Below are 13,514 nucleotides of genomic sequence, written 5' to 3'. Positions count from 1 at the left end.
ACTGAAACAAGTTAATGATCATTCACATTTTCGCGCGAATTTTGATGAATTCAGTACGTTCCGCACCCCCATATTACATCAGCAAGAAAGAATTGGATGGTTGCAAACGCAATTTCCCATGGTTATCGGTATTTACGAGACGCGGAAGCCCCGATCCATCCTTCATCCGGATAATGACCGTCTTCGGACCGCAATTAGTTCTGCAAATTTGCTTAGCATACCGGTCCGATGTTGCTAACTCGATCCACATTCACAACAGTCGTTCGGGCTTCCAGATTCGAGAGCGAAACCGAATTCGAACTTGCTGCTACAGCAGGAAGGCCGTTCCTGCAACAAATGCGGCAGCTTTCTTCTACGATTATTTCCGTAATTAGCACGATAATAATGCAGGAATTGGAATTGTTATAATTTGCATCGTTCGCAACGCATTAGAACTTGACCTCAAGCGCGTTTCCATTCATGCAATACACTTTGATTATATCTTCATTCTGACATCGATCATTCTTAAACTCCAATTACGCTCATCAATTCCATAAACGACGTCTGATTTATCTGCATATTATGAGAATTCAACAAAATTCTACGAGAATACGAAGATTGATATTGTAAATTTGGAATAATGGAGAGCGCGCGGATATCGAGTGCAGACAAGAAGTTTTATCTCGTCGAAGAGGAAACCCGATACGCACTCAAGTTATTTCCATTTCGAAATAACGGAAAATGCAAATGCGCTATTTATCTGTAATTCTCCTTAAAGCGCGTTTCCGCGTCGGATAATTATTTACGTAAGATAAATCTGCATCGATTCGCTTAACGACCGAACGAACGCATTGTTCAAGTTACGTCTGAAACTCTTCACAATATTAACTTCTCAATGTCAAAGTCGTGAGAATCTTTTAAATTTTTTTTGTAATATTCTTAAAATTGGACAAGCAAATTACGCTGCAGACACGAGTATTATGCGCGCGTGCACTTTTTTTTTTGCTTTCTGTAATTTCGAGGGGACTTCAGTGCATAAAACTCAAATGGTAGCTATTACTACTGACTACTAGTACTTATTTTTTTGTTGTATGTAGATGCAGACTCTCCTCTCCCACAGCCGTCAGCAATTGCGACAATGGGAATATTAAAGAAGGGAGAGTGAACGAGACGTTTTTCCAATATCGAACAATGAAACGTTCCCATCGTTTTCATCATTTTCCACTCGACACCTTGCTTGTTTTTCATCTTCATTTTGTTTGTTTTTTTTTTGTCGCGTCTCGTTGGTATTCCGCAATTCCGTACTCTGATCCTCCAGAAAACTGCTGACACGATCGCCTGACCTTTTGGATCGCCTTACGTTTGCTACTACTACAACTCTCCTCCGTACGCAGATACAGTTTAGACTTGGTAATTGTAATCGCCGGATCGTGTTCGCATAATTTACTTAACTAATCTTATTAAAACATTAACACTTAAACAATTCTTACAACTACAAATTCTTTCTTAGTTTTAACTAAACGACTGTGATTTTGCTTACTTTCAGCAGTTAAAAATCCAAAAATAAAGCACTAATCTTTCTGACATTAAAACATCAATGATAAGATAAATGCAATCAAAGTAATAAACACTAAATTAACTTTTAATCATCACAATTATCAAAGCATTCGTGAAATCAACATAAAAGCAAAATTACTCAAACTTGCTTCAACCTATATTAATAATATTTCTGCTATTCCTCAACAAGTACTATTTTTCCATTTACCTGCTTATTTTAATCTCTCTGATCAAATGTGTTGGAGATTTTCAAGCGGAACAACCAAGAATGCTTTGAATATTTCTGTATAAAAAAAAGCATCAATAATTCATTACATGCAAACATTACAAAAAAAAATGTAATTCCGGTCAGGTTTTATGCAAACAATAATTAATGAACAAACAAACATTTTGTTTGTTAATTTTCAACTATTAATCCATCCGAAAAATCAAGCAACAGCAGCCAATGGGAAAAAAAAGTCATATTGAAAAAAACAACAACAAACATTTCCGTCGATTCGAGCGAAAACCGGAAACGTTACTTGCTTTTCCAGAATTCCGTCGCGTTTCGTAACGCAGGTCCCATTGTTATCGTTCCCATTTACCGCATTTTCGACTCTTTTCAATCGACCTGTTGTTGTTGTTGTTTTATTCTTTTTTTTTTTCTTCTCCCATTTCGTGTTCGATGGTCGTGATGTGGAATACACAAATTTAGGTGCATCCGAGCATGCGGTTGTTCTTAGCCGTGTAATCTATTTTTAAAGAGTTCTGCACCGAAAATACACTTTCGCTGGTTCAAATGAAAGACCCAGAGGAAAGAAAGAATAATTACCACAAAAGAGTTGACACACATTTTTTTTATTTCTCTTTCTCACAATAAAACAGTTATTACAAGATGATCGTACAAGTTTTCTTCGTTACATTTTTTTTTTGGTATTTGTGCTTCTTTGGATGGAATTTATCGGCAATTAATGTCCACCAATTAAATCGTTAATCTTCTCGTTGCAAATGGGTGTCATTAAACGCGTGTTCATGCAGTCATGAAGACCACAATCAAATCCTCGATTAGCGACGGGAATAAGGCAACAATTAAAAACGATCGTTTTCTCTCCGCGTCCTTTTTTTTTCTTCTATTTTAATTGCTGCATTGTGTGCGTGCCGCGTTTTGCACGCCTGACCCCCATACGAAAATTGATCGACGATGATTGCCCAATGGGGAAATTGCATTGGAAGTTCGATAACATTACATTATGTAACGATTATATTCAATATTTAATATTATATTGTATATAATATTAGTTTTAGGGCAGAAAGACCTATGGTCAATAGTCCTTTTTTTTTGAACTGATGCAATAAACATTATTATTTATTAGTTAAAAATATTAAAACGTAAAATTTTGAACTGTAAAACAAAATTCTATAATAAAATTTATATAGATAAAATATGTTACTAATTTTTTTACGAAAAGTTAACTAATTCGTACATTTTACTTAATTTAGATATTTTTTTCATAAATTATTAAACAAGAAAGCTTTGTTAATTTATATGTCAATATAATTGTATCAATCAAAAACAAAATTATTTAATATTTGGCAGATATGTCAAAGTTGTTTTTATGTTACGATTAAACTATCATTGTCATAACTGTCATCTTGTCAATTCACTGTTAACTGAAAGTATTGAGACAAATTTATCATTAATATGTGTTATATGAAATATTAAGAGTTGTAATAATATTTAAAGATTTCATTTTGAAATTGAATAATACTTATGTCACTGTCAATTTAACTGTGTGAACAAAAGTAATGTAAGGTTAATAACACATCGGTTATGTCATTCATTATTTTAATGTTATGATTAACTTCTGATTACCATAGCAACCAAAAAAAACTGTGCGTTCCCGGTATATCGATTTGAACATATCAAACATGAATCATAGTAACGCCAATCGTTAACTCAATTGGCCACCGATACGATCATCGCAGAAACCGTGCCAGACGATTGGCCCAAAACGACGGTCGTACCGAAAAATGCACTTCGGGGGATGGAAAGTGATTGTCGTAGGGTGAAATCCCGTCGAGACACGAAGGGTGTGCGGAAAATGCGAGTGTCCTCACACGGAAAACTTCATCAGTTAACAGCAACTGTGTGTGCTCTCATTTCGGTTAATCCTTTAATGCAGCGTTTTCCAAACTGCGTTCAAAGTTGAAAAATTAAAATTAAAACGTTCGAAAAAGCAGTGTTTTCACATTTCATTTATTTACTCGAAAACTATATTAGATAGAATGACTCCAATATATGCATATGAAAGCTGAATGTTTGGGGAATCCAGCAAGTATAGATACATTCCTGTGCTCATATCCATAATGCTGTAAAAGGCGTTCAAAGTTGAAAAAATGAAATTAGAACGTTAGAAAAAGCAGTGTTTTCACATTTCATTGATTTACTCGAAAACTATATTTTTATAGTTTTTTTTAAGCGGGCTTTTTTCTCAACAAAAATAAACAATTGAAAATTTTAAGCAAGCGGCTTTCTTTTCATTACAACATTTATATAGTATCTAATCAATTGTACAATGATAAGCAACCAAAGCGATTCCAAAGTATCTAAAAATGCCTATACTTTGACAATCATGCGCTGTTTATTCTTTCTTTCTTTTTTACATATAAATGACAATCTCAGAAGTATATTAAAATGCCTATACTTTGGCAACCATATACATTTTAGAATAAACATTATTTAAAAAAAAAACTAGAGAAATAAAGATTTTTATTACATTTAATGGAGTGTATCATGAAACAAACGAAAAATAAATTAACTGTTGATTATCCGAGGAAGCGGAGGCTATATTTATTTTTGTTTCGCGATGTAAAGGACTTTTCGCAGCGAGTGAAAAAAAATTGAATAAAAATCATTAACATACCATTAACCTAGCGAGGTCTCGGTAATGATGTGACTTTGTGCCCTCCGGGGAATGGGGGTGGCAAGAGGGGGACGGATTGACGACGGTGTAATGTGATGGGGGTGGGACGAAGGGGTGGTGTAGGAGGAGGAAGAGAGAGAGAGAGGACGATTGAAGGAGTAGGAAGAGGAGGAGAAGCGTTTTTAAAAAGGCGAAGAAGCGTCGTTTGTAATTTTTTCGACTATATAAGTTTTTTAACGGTCGTCATTATAGAGGGCGCGCGCGGGTGCCATATAATAAGAAGTCATTTTTCTCGTCGTCGAGTTATAGCTTTGTTAGCGTTCAACGGTCCATTACACGAGTTGCCGTCTCAAAAGCAGAAGAAGTAGGAGGAAGAGGAAGAGGAGGTTGTGGATGAGGTCGATGGGTGGGTTGAGTTTGCAGCAGAGTTGCTGCTGCTCTCCACGAAAATAAAACGGAAACGGGACCGGAAAATGTGGCTCCCCCTTCGAAAGTTTGATTAAGACAATAATGGCCCAGATGCCTCAGCTCCTCTTCACAATCCAATCCAATCCTCCACCTCCTTCCACTCATCCACATCCTTCGTCCCTGGCACGTACAAAGCTCAATCGCAAGTAGAGATAGAGAGAAGAGACCCGTTCAATTATTGAAATTCATTTCGAGCAATTAATCATAATCCATTCGGGCTTCGGACACTAATTACCATGTTTTTGTCTCGATCCAAGATCGAATTTACAATTCCCTTTAATTACAGAAAGCTTCGCACAAAAAAAAACTGCAGCTCAGAATTCGAACTGCACATAATCGCTTCAAGCCATTTCCTAGTAATTAGAAAATATTTTAAAAAAAGTACTTAAGTCGTCCTATCCACCGATTTCGTGGGCGCCGGTTCGAATCCTGGTCAAGCCAGGCCCTTCGTGATTCCTCTCGGTGATTGCAGCAATAGGGTCATCGTTCATCATAGATGGACAGCGAAATTAAGGTTCAGCATATTAAGGATTAAGGATAGCAGCAGATTCACAGTCAAAGGAAATAGTGGAATCGCAGATCTTAAATTTACCACATTGTGAACAGAATGTGAATAAAATTATACGACATATAAAAAAAAATACATAATTCATTTTAAAGAACCTTAACCTAATCTACCTTATTTTAAATAATCCTTACCTAATATTAGCATATTTCAGTTTTTCCTATTTTTCTCTATACAACGATATTTCATATTTTCTTAACTAACTGAAAATGTAAGAATTATTTAGATAAAACGTTTGCTGAATATTGCATTAATTTTCTGGTTATATTTGTGCTCGTTTTGGTGGTTTGCAAATTGTTATAAATCACTTACGGGTGAATTTTCTTGTTTTGTTCGTTCGTTTGTTGGTAGTACAAATGGTAATTAGCGTTGCGTTGATCGTTAATCACGATGAGACTAATCAGAGATGAAGCGCGCTTTCACGTGGGATGATTGATACGCGCCGCACGCACGCACCTCACGCCTACAACAACTCAAGTTGCGAATACGCAACAACCTTCAACAATCTGTTGATCAAACAAAACTTTTGTATTTAATTATAACATAATTTTTGTGTTTTAAAACAGTGAAACATACATGTTATTAATTCATTCAAAAATATAATACTGCAACACTTCGTATGGTATTCAGTTCATTGATTAGTCCGGTTTCAAACAGTCCGGATTGGCTATACTACGCGTTTTGGCTATAATTATGTTAAAAAATCAATCAAGAGCAGCGTTTTCCAAACTGTGAGGCGCGCCTCCCTGAGGAGACGTGGACTAGTCTAAGGGGAGGCGCGAATATTAATAGCAGTGAGCAATTTTCCAAATATCTGCTAAAGTATAGATACATTCCTGTGCTCTTATCCATATTGCTGTAATACGCATTCAAAGTTAAAAAATTGAAATTAGAACGTTCGAAATAGCAGTGTTTCCACATTTCATTGATTTACTCGAAAACTATACTAGATAGAATGAATCCGATAGATACATATGAAAGCTGAATGTTTGGGGAATCCAGCAAGTATAGATACATGCCTGTGCTATTATCCATATTGCTGCAATACGCGTTCCTTTTATGAGTTGGACTGTGGTGGGCAGGTGCCAAATGATTACATACTTTTAAGGGAGGCGTAGTAACATCAAGTTTGGAAACCACTGATCTAGTGTAAATTTGAGGTATAAAAAAGCCTAAGCTAGTTTGATGTGCATGAAACAAGATTATGTTTATTTTATTTATAAGAATGTTAAAATATGTTTGTATTGTTGGTTTAGAGGAATTGATATGAAACTGCATAAAATTGATTGGCGTTTTGTAAAATGAGATGATGGTCGTTGCAATTCTTCGAAGAGAAGCGGAACGACTGCGAAAGCGACGATATTGCAGTAAACCCGTCTCGGATAAGAATATGTGCGATGCAGTAGGACGAGCAAGAGTTGAGCGGTTGCATAAGGAAACGCCGTGAATGGGTTTCATTTTAATAAATAGATGGCAGCAAAACGGAATCCAATTTATATGGTATACCCGCCACCCCCTCGAATTTTTATGCGAACCCCTTTTTTTTGCGCTTTACCGCGCGCACTTTATGATGTGTGTAAATTGAATGTTATTCAAGACACGTTTATCTGCTTTAACTGTGTCATTGGAATCGATAAAGCCTCGCACGTCTCTCAAATAATAAATAAATATATAAATATTAAAAATTTAGGATGGAAACAACAACGAATAGAGTATAAAAAAAACGTCATCATCCATCATTCGGCATTTATATGTAGTTAGCAAAGTCCACTCCCGGAAACGGAAGTAAAATTCTATAAAATCGAACGAAGGAAAATGTTTTCTTTTTTTTTTGCTTGCTTGGTTGGTTGGTGGAAGGGGATGAAACAAATTACGCAACTGAATCCCCCCCAACCATCGATATTGATTGGGCTAATCAAAAGGGAAAACCCCTCCTCCCGACAACACCCCGTGCACCCCGACGAACGCTCGTTTATACGCAAAATAAAAGTTTTTCCGCGCGCGTTTCCGCTCGCTTGGTTTCATTTACCCTTCAAAATCTCTTTCAGCTTTTCGCCTTTTATGCACATACACACACACACACAACCCGTCGTGCTTTCATTTTATCTTCTCCCTTTTTGCTCTCTCTTTCACTTTTTCTTCGACTCCCTTTAGTTGTCATCGCCTCCACAGTCTTCAGGGCGCAATTACATAAGGACGACCTTTTTCTTACCCTTTTATCACATATTCTTATTTCCTTCCAAGCGCAACGTGCGTCATGCATTTTCCGCAAGTTCCATTTCGCGATCTTGTCACGATCACAGTCAGCGTTAATGTCAATTACGTTTTTGACAACTGTCATCACACTGACAGATGTAATTGATCAGTGTAATTATGTATAATCTGAATAATATAATATTTTTGACAGCTGTCATTGATTACATGTTAATTGAAACGCGTCAATAACAAATGTCAATCTTAAATCGCACTATGTGTGATTCATAATTATGGCTGACATGTCTTTAAGACGAATAAAATGAAAATAAAATAATTTTTTTTTTTATATTTACATTTTTTACAATATTTACAATATTTACAATATTTACATTATTTACAATTATTTACATTATTTACATTATTTACATATTTACATTATTTACAATATTTACAATATTTACAATATTTACAATATTTACATTATTTACATTATTTACATTATTTACATTACTATTACATTACTATTTACACTATTTTCACTATTTTCACTATTTTCACTATTTTCATTATTTACACTATTATTTACAGTTATCTTCAAATTTAACACTATTTACAACTTTTACATAAAAAAAATCTTTCGTGACAAACTGAAATTGGTAATAAGGATTGTTTGTAACACTCGTCACTCATTTACAACAATTACCAACAGTGGCGGATTGAAGAAAGAGGTCGTTAGGTAAACTAATAGTTGTCATGCGTGCTTCATTGTCTTAATCGATCACTAATCCGCCACTAATTCCAAGACAAGATCAAACATCTCTATTCTACATCTGAGCGTCCCACCTGGTACATCCTGACCACCGATTCTAAATTCGAACTCTGGTGTTCGACAATGGCGATGGTATCATTGTACCTGTTCACATCGAAATCTCCGAAAAGTTCTTCTACTTTAAACGAAGAGATATTCTGATATGTTCTGGCGTCAACGACGTACATTTCGCTTTCACCGCTATTCTTCAGCGGCGATGCGTACATAACACTGTCGGTCGCGCCGAAGCTGATTCTGCGATTATCGAAATTCGGAACAGTTTTCAGAAGTGAGAGTGTTCTCAAATCCCAAATCTCCTGATTAATGATGATCTGTAAAACACAAATAAGAATAAGAATAAGAAGCAAATCATCGAATTGTGTTGCACAACTCGTAATAAATGGAAATAAACTCACCTCGTATCCGTTAGGATGATATATGCCATTTTGGAACCTATTCAGTTTTTCAAACCTGTATATCTGTGAACCGCTGTTCACATCAAAGATGACACCGTCGAAGAGAACCTGTTTATTATCGCCGTTGAATGCGGCTTTATAAATTTCGTAATTATTTTTAACTGTAGGCTCCAGCTTCAGGAAATCTGTGCCTGAGGCCGTGTCAATGAGCTGCATTAAATAAGAGAGATTATTAGACAGTCTGTGATGAGCAATAAATAGACTTACCTTAGCAAATTGCTTTCTAGATGCCAAAATGATACTTTCATTATCATTACCGAACGTGCAGTATTTGTCGTCTTCAAGGCTGAAACTGCAAAGAAAAAATTAAATCAGGTCTTTTGGTTTCAAAAAGAGATTCACTTACATTCTGTTACCCAAGTTCGGGACGGATCTCAACGCGGATCCTTTCCAGCAGGACGTGAGCATCACGTTCCCTCTGCTTTCCAACTCGATCGACTCGCAGAAACAATCCGTCTGTGCGGTGTTCATCAATTCTCCTGTATTAACGTCGATCTGCCTGAAGGCTCCCTCGTTGTCGCAGATCAGCAGGTTGTTCTTGTTCAGCATGAACTTGACGCACGTGAATTTATACCCGTATTTGCGCATCATGAAGAAATTCTCCGGTATCATTTTGAATTTATCATACTTCAGTTTCTTATCCAAAACCGTGCCCATTCTTCGTCTTCCCAATTCACGTCCAGCTAAGCGTGTCAGGATGTTCTTCGGCTCTGCACAACGGACACTCTGAAACAACAACAAATGTTATACGTTCAAACAGAGATAAATTTTATAGATACTAACCGAAACCATGTTGTCCATCGGTTGCACCAGCAACGTCAAACGAATGATAAGTCTATTGAACATATTCGCTTTGTTCCAAGAATCATTACTCATAATCATATCTGCAAAGGAAAAAAAAGCAACATTTTATACGTGATATTTTGTAACGTATTTTTGTAACTCACTTTGTAATTGTTGTTTCTTGTAATTAGGCATACTGCAGATGATAATTTTGACTTCATTGTCTCGCGCCATACCGTACAGAGCTTTACAAATCAAGTACTTCATTTCATGGGAAGACTTCTTCTCCGGATTCAACAGTTCATGCAAAATCTGCAAAGAAAAATTTAGAGATTCGACAATATATAAATATTGATTTGATCAAATTACCAATAGACCATCGAATTCCCGCGTCCTAGCCCAAGAGTTGAAGACTATACTGTTATCGCCATCCTAGAATTTAAAAAAAAATGATATTACTATTAGTGTTGGATTTTCGTTTTTGTTTAAAGATTTACCTTGAAAATGGGAGCGCAAACACAATTCACCAATAATCTGAGCGCTGATTTTTGTATGCGCTGCGTGGTTACGTTGCCCAGAGACTTCTCGTCCTCGACGTTGATTGTAATCAAAATTTCTTTGATACCTAGAAGAGTCGTTTTGATCATGAGTTGTTGTTCGAGATTAAAGGAAATTCAATTAACAAACCTGACGTCGGTTTCCCAATGAACTCTATCTGTTTGCATATTGAACGTTGCACTTTGGGCATGAAGCTGAATATGGATAGGACGTGAAGGGCGTTTTGCAGCATGTCCTCGCTAACGCGCAAGATGTACCTGTAGTTGATTACTTTAAGGAACGCGTCGGGCGATCCGATCTCTATGATCTTGTTCATGACGTTCCAATCGAACGGCAAGAATTTCGTTATTTTCTCGATAATCTCGACCACTTCTTCCTCGGTGGTCTTCAGAAATGTGTTCGGCATCTCGATCATACCGCACAGCTCGCGGTACTTCAAAATGAGATGGGACTCTATGTAGCATTTGTAGAAGACCAACACCAAATTCACGTCGGCCCAATCGTGTGTACAAATATAATCGATTAAATCTTGCAGTTTCTTCAAGCCATCGTTCGCATCGAACTCATCCAACATCAATTTGTATATAAAGGTGAATCCGCAGATCACCATCCCATTGCATTTCACGGAATACGCCCTATTGTCGGCTAGTTCTAGAGCGAACAATACCAAATCTTGTGCAACTCCTGGTAGATTCTCGCACAAATATATTACAGCTTTTTCGTTTATGACCAGATTGCGCAGGCAACGCGACGTTACATCTGCCAACGGTTGTCTTAGATTTCTGATTATTATCTGAAGAACACGAAATATAATTAATTTGCAATCATGAAATAAACGAATTTTGTAAACAAACCTGCACTCCGTCCTCGTCAATGAACTTCAGACAAAATAACTCATCTTTTAAGAGCAGCAACAGATAATTCCTTGATTCGATCATCAACTCATCACATAGTCCATTCGCTCCGTCAATACAGTACATCAATACATGGAACGCCTTGTCTTTCATCAGTGTTGAAACGTGCTATACAAATATGAAATATTACACCAATCTTTAAACTCTTTAATGATACTTACGTTTTCTTTAATCATGAGTGATGTTAGAATTTTAAACAAATACATCTGCTTCGTGATTTCGTTCAATGGCGACAATGGCCAGCAAAAGTTCTCGTATTTGGACGGGATGTGATTGTTCACCAATCTTTTCAGAAGAAAGGACACGAACCACTCTCCTCCAGGCCTAAGAACAAATAAATGAAAAGAAATCTTAATATAATTAACTGCAGTTAATAATCTCCGATGTACTTACAATACTTCTTCTACGCCTTCCTTGTTCTTTATGTACATATCTAACAATGCCGTCGAGTACGTTCGCAGCGGTTCCTGAGCTCCGATCGTCCACTTCATTACGGAACGTATAATAGTACCATATTCGATCTTCGCACCATACTAAATGCAACAATTAGTCTTTTTCGTTAAGCAATATTAAGTTTAGTACTTACATTATCGAATTTGATATTCGAACCGTTCGTGATGCACAGCAAGAGACGCACGGCCGCCGTGTTCATACCAAAGGAATCCATGAGATTATGATTATAGTGTAGACTAGTGTCAATGTACTCATCCAAAAGGACTTGATAGAATTCGGACGCTGCAATCGTCTTGCATTTATCTTTCAAACTTTCCCTCTCCCCTGTAGCATGCATGATCTCATACTCCATGATCTCACACAATCTGCAACGATTAATTCATCAAGTCAGTATTTCAATTCTTGTTGTTATTTCAATAAAACTTACCTTTTCAATATCGGCACCGGATCAAAATTCATGTGGAGTCTCCCGTACTCCCATTTGTTGAGCAATCTTGTTAATTCGTACTCCATTTTCAACTAACGAATCCGTAAACAAATAACACTTGCACGAATTTATTATTTTTAAATTTGAAATAGTACAGTGAAATATTAAACTTTCTTGCACTGAAGCACTCTGTCTGAAAGTGTATTCACTAAACACTGACGCGAATATACAAAGTTCAAATACTCTACTTGCAAAAAGGATAATGCAAAGAATTTTAAAGAGCGAAAACGAAATGCTAAACCGCACTTTTGATACTCTGCTTAAGCTGAAGAGCCTAAGCTGATTATGAAGTCTCAGGGTTTTTGCAGGGCTATTTATACCCCTAAGCCACCAGTGAGTGCGCATGAGCAACTGACTTTGCGCAGAAAAATTGGGTGGCAGGGGGTGAAATCGTCAAGATTTTCCAAAAGTATATTTGCCGAAACTTTCTTTTTTGCCTTGAAAAATACCAACACTTAGACTAGTTTTTCTTTGGGTGGAAATCTTTCCTCCAGTTTTCATTATCGATCATCGTAGAAAAGTATAAAACTTTGTTTAAATAATCAGTTAAAAATTGGTAATTATACTTTACAGATTTTGAATTGACTTGACTAAAAAATCTTATTACTATTAATTACAATAAATCCATGAATTTACGCGGCCAGAACATATCAATAACGTGGACCATTTTTTCCGTACACGTTGTGCAAAAACTCATTATTATTCGTAAAAGGCATCAATTCACTGAAGAAAATCTTTATAAAGCTCTTGAATTAGCAGGAAAGTGCAATTATAGACTTTTATCCAAACATTCAACTAGCCTTCAAATTACGATAAAATTTAACAAAATATTGCACTAATATCAGCAAATTTATGAAAACTTAGTAAAAGAAAATATTGATAAAAAGTCATCATTTTACATTAATAATGAAATTGAACTTCTAAACATGCGATGAAGCTTATTGTTTTAAAGGGTCTATATCGCAAGCCCGACAACCGAAAGACCGTCTATCGAAATCCCGACATTCAAAATCCCGAGTGTATCGAAATCCCGACTACCATAATCCCGACAATCAAAATCCCGACTATATCGAAATCCCGACTATATCGAAATCCCGACTACCATAATCCCGACAATCGAAATCCCGACTACCATAATCCCGACATCAAAATCCCGACTGTATCGAAATCCCGACGTTCGAAATCCCGACTGTTCAAATCCCGACTGTAAATCCCGACTATCCATAATCCCGACTCGAAAATCCCGACTATATCGAAATCCCGACTATATCAAAATCCCGACTACCATAATCCCGACAATCAAAATCCCGACTATATCGAAATCCCGACTATATAAAAATTATTTACAATAACATTTTTAAAATATT

The sequence above is a fragment of the Nicrophorus vespilloides genome, unplaced genomic scaffold, assembly GCF_001412225.1.
Source record: "Nicrophorus vespilloides isolate i.1.1-1 unplaced genomic scaffold, Nicve_v1.0, whole genome shotgun sequence".
NCBI classification, from domain to species: Eukaryota; Metazoa; Arthropoda; class Insecta; order Coleoptera; family Silphidae; genus Nicrophorus; species Nicrophorus vespilloides.
Note: the sequence above shows the minus strand (reverse complement) of the source record.